The sequence below is a fragment of the Papio anubis genome, chromosome 1 (genome assembly GCF_008728515.1).
Source record: "Papio anubis isolate 15944 chromosome 1, Panubis1.0, whole genome shotgun sequence".
In the NCBI taxonomy this organism is placed as follows: domain Eukaryota; kingdom Metazoa; phylum Chordata; class Mammalia; order Primates; family Cercopithecidae; genus Papio; species Papio anubis.
In genome coordinates this window covers 150143056-150147611 of record NC_044976.1, presented here as the reverse complement: position 1 = coordinate 150147611, position 4556 = coordinate 150143056, and positions in this window count along the sequence as shown.

Genomic DNA, 4556 nt, shown 5'->3' with positions numbered 1-4556 from the left:
GGGGTCCAATAACATCTTTCTCTTGGGCCACAAAAGGGACTGAGGAGACCCCCGACCCAAAGGAAATAGACTGTTGCACTGATTGGAGAGCTTCAGGTAAGTGGTGGGGTACCCGGGGAAAGAATGGGATTGGGTTAGAGGCCCAACTTAGGGGATTAGAGTCTCTAATCGTCCATAATTCTCTTTTTTTGTTGTATCTCTGTCAGGCTTTGGTATCAGGATGATGTTGGCCTCGTAAAATGAGTTAGGGAGGATTCCCTCTTTTTCTATTGATTGGAATAGTTTCAAAAGGAATGGTACCAGATCCTCCTTGTACCTCTGGTAGAATTCGGCTGTGAATCCATCCGGTCCTGGACTTTTTTTGGTTGGTAGGCTATTAATTATTGCCTCAATTTCAGAGCCTGCTATTGGTCTATTCAGGGATTCAACTTCTTCCTGGTTTAGTCTTGGGAAAGTGTAAGTGTCCGGGAAATTATCCATTTCTTCTAGGTTTTCTAGTTTATTTGCGTAGAGGTGTTTATGGTATTCTCTGATAGTAGTTTGTATTTCTCTGGGGTCGGTGGTGATATCCCCTTTATCATTTTTTATTACATCTATTTGATTCTTCTCTCTTTTCTTCTTTGTTAGTCTTGCTAGCGGTCTATCAATTTTGTTGATCTTTTCAAAAAACCAGCTCCTGGATTCATTGATTTTTTGGAGGGTTTTTTGTGTCTCTGTCTCCTTCAGTTCTGCTCTGCTGAACTTTTCATTGTTGGCTGCAATGAGTGGGTCTTTCTCTGGCCTCCCTAAGCTCTTCACCTTCCCCACCCTGCCACAACCAATACTTTCCTTCTCTACTTTTCCTTTCCTATCTTTCCTGTTACTCAGGGCAACCATCTTGCCCAGTGACCACGTGTTGAAACTCCAAGTCAGAGGCTGGATTAAAGATGACGGGGTCTATCTAGGGGCAAATTTAAACTTTGCCAGTTTGATATTGGGTGCTATGCAGAGTGGATAATATCTGTTTTATCACACGTATTTTGTGCTGGCCAGAATGAAAAAAAATAATTTTCCTTTATGATGCAGCTTGGCCCCCAGGGCGATGGTGCCACAAGGCGGATCACTAGGGCCACTCAGAGAAAGGGAACCCAGAAACCTGGTATGCTGACAAAAGGGTAAGAATTTCTTACCAGTCAGATTTCTGGCTTCTCTCTCTGTATGCAAACGGTTGAATGAATGGTTTAAAAAAAATGAAATAAAATAAATCAGTGTTTATCTCCTCTGTAAAGTTTTGATTAATGTGAAAAAGAATTCTAAGGCTAGTTTTAAGCTGGTGTATTTTGTGCTATGCATTCGTTTTTCTGTGTTGAAGGGTACTTCAGGATAAAACACGGGCTTAGAACACCTGTAAGCCCGCTTTTCAAGATGACCTGCAAGCTGGTCAGTAACAAACTTGGCTGCAGGTCCCTGAAACCACCAAAAAAATGGGATGAAGTCTCCACCTTGTTTTATGTCCTTGGGAGCTTAACATTTTAACCACGTGGCTGTACTTTCTCTTGGTCTCTGCCTTCTGGGGAACAGGAATTTTAGGGTTCACATCATAGTTAGCTCTAAAAATCATGTGAGATAGTTAAAAGCCTTTGCAAGCTCAAAGTTAATAACTCTAGACTCCTTCTGGGAAAGTCCCTAGACACTGCCCTGTGCTGTAGCTCAGTAGTGAGGTTTTGCTCTTTCCGGTGGCGATCTGGATTCCATTCCCAGCCTAGAAAGTGAGTTGTTTCTGGTTTAATATCTTCGTGACCTTGTCTATTCTCTTCTCCTCCATAGACCGTCCTAAATTTTCCTTTCTCTAAGCACCTGGGAGGTTACCTTTGGTAAAATTCAAAAGCCAGAAATATCGGCAGTTTGGCATAAGAAATTCTAAAAGTACTTTATTAAACAGTGCTATGGTTAAAATCAGTTTAATTAAAAGCGAATACTCAAGCTCTAACAGCCTGGACTCCTTGGGAAAAGCAGGAAGCATCAGAGACACCTTTCCTGGCCCTATTTTTCCAAGAGCTCCACCGTAAAGCCCGTAATCCAATTAAGAAACAACAACTGGCAAATGAGAAATCTTACAACTACCATAGTAATCTTCTGCCTTTCTGTGTAGCTATATATGTGTTGTGTGTAATGCTTATATAAAAGAGCTCTAATTAATTGGCTTAAACAAAAATAAGCACTTAAATAAAATATTTCAAAAGCAAAATAAAAACTGTAATACCTTTTAGTTCATGTAGCTTTAGTAATCTTTGGGAAATAAAAACGGCTTTAAAAATTATTGATAAGCGAGGCATGGTGCCTCGTGCCTGTAATCCCAGCACTTTAGGAGGCCAGGGCGGGCAGATCACTTGAGGTCAGGAGTTCAAGACCAACCTGGCTGATATGGCAAAACCCTGTCTTTACTAAAAATACAAAAATTAGCCAGGTGTGGTGGCGTGCACCTATAATCCCAGCTATTCGGGAGGCTGAGGCATGAGAATCGCTTGAGCCCAGGAGGCAGAGGTTGCAGTGAGCCAAGATTGCACCATTACACTCTAGCCTGGGTGATAGAGCAAGACCATCTCAACAACAACAACAACAAAAATTATGGATAAAGACATTTAGTCTAAATTATGCAGGTTAGATATTAAGCTGCTAAATACTTTAAGGTCATAAACTCCTTTTTGTTTGTTTGTTTGTTTGTTTGTGACGGAGTCTTGCTCTGTCACTAGGCTGGAGTGCAGTAGTGTGATCTTGGCTTACTGCAACCTCTGCCTCCTGGGTTCAAGTGATCCTCCTGCCTCAGTCTCCCAAGTAGCTGGGTCTATAGGCATGCACCACCATGCCCGGCTAATTTTTGTATTTTTAGTAGAGACGGGGCTTCACCACGTTGGCCAGGATGGTCTCGATCTCTTGACCTCGTGATCCACTCGCCTCAGCCTCCCAAAGTGCTGGGATTACAGGCATGAGCCACCAAGCCCGGCCTAAACTGCTTCTTTAACTTTTAAAAATTGTTCAATTTACCTACCTGAAAGCCATTAGTTTCTAGATAAGACCTGGGACATGTGGAATTAGCCATGCCCCCTAATTATACAATGAAGATTATAAAGAAAGAGATTTTATATAAGAAAGGATCTTGTGTGGTAAGTTCTTGTCCTAAAGTAAAACGAATGGTTGTTTAAAAGGAGGGCAAGTCAGAAAGTCCGAGAATGTCTTAGATGGTCTGTGTAAGTCATGAACGGATTCGTGGAGGGGAATTTATGTAAGAAATGCTGTGCAATTCAAAGGTTGTTTGGCCTCCTAAATGCTTCATAAAATGCCACCATGACTCTTACTGTACAACTTGCCTGCTTCAGTAAGGTGAGGCCTGGGGACATGTGGAGTTAGCCTGAATAGGTTAACTTTCTTAGCTATGCTGGAGAGTGAGCCCTTATCTGCACTTCGGCCTGGTGTGTCCTAGGCTAGACCCTGCACCTAGTACACAGTTAAAATTGCTTACTAGGAAAGTTAATCTATTCATCGTCCCTATTCAACCTGAAGAAGTGGCAGAAGATGGATCTTTGCCCCTCTGCAACCCTTAGGATTAAGGGATCTCTTATAAAAGGGAGGGGGTCAATGTCAGGGGCATGTGAACCAGAACAACTCCATCTTGAATAGGAGCTGGGTAAAGTGAGGCTGAAACTTACTGGGCTGCATTCCCACACAGTTAAGGCATTCTAAGTCACAGGATGAGATAGGAGGTCAGCATAAGATACAGGTTATAAAGACCTTGCTGATAAGGCAGCCTCTGCAGTAAAAGAGCCGGCCAAGCCCTACCAAAACCAAGATGGTGACGAGAGTGACCTCTGGTTGTCCTCACTGCTGCACTCCCACCAGCACCACGACAGTTTACAAATGCCATGGCAATGTCAGGAAGTTACCCTGTATGGTCTGAAAAGGGGAGGCATGAAAAATTCCCCACTTCTTTAGCATATCATAAAGAAATAACCATAAAAATAGGCAACCAGCGGCCCTCACGGCTGCTCTGTCTATGGAGTAGCCATTCTTTTATTCCTTTACTTTCTTAATAGACTTACTTCCACTTTGCACTGTGGACTTGCCCTGAATTTTTTCTTGCTCGAGATCCAAGAACACTCCTGGGGTCTGGATTGGGACCACTTCCTCTAACACAAGGTCAAGGGGCCTGCATCTGGCGAGGGCCTGCTTGCTGCATCATCCCATGGCAGAAAGTGGAAGGGCAAGAGTGCACTTGTGGGAGAGAGAGCAGGAAATCAAACTCACAGCCTCAAGCTCTTTTTTAATTGGCATAAATCCATTCATGAGGGTGGAGCCCTCATGACCTAAACGCTTGCCACTAGGCCCCACCTCCCAACACTGTTACCTTGGAGATTAACTCTCCAACACATGCTTTCACTTTGTAAGGGACACAGGCAAACCACAGCAAGGCCCTTGACTGCTGGGATGAGGTCCTGGCAGGTTGGGATGCAGTGGCCTTACTTGAGGCTGACAGGCCCTGGGCCTGTGTGTACAACCTGCTCTTGACTTAGGTTTCCCTC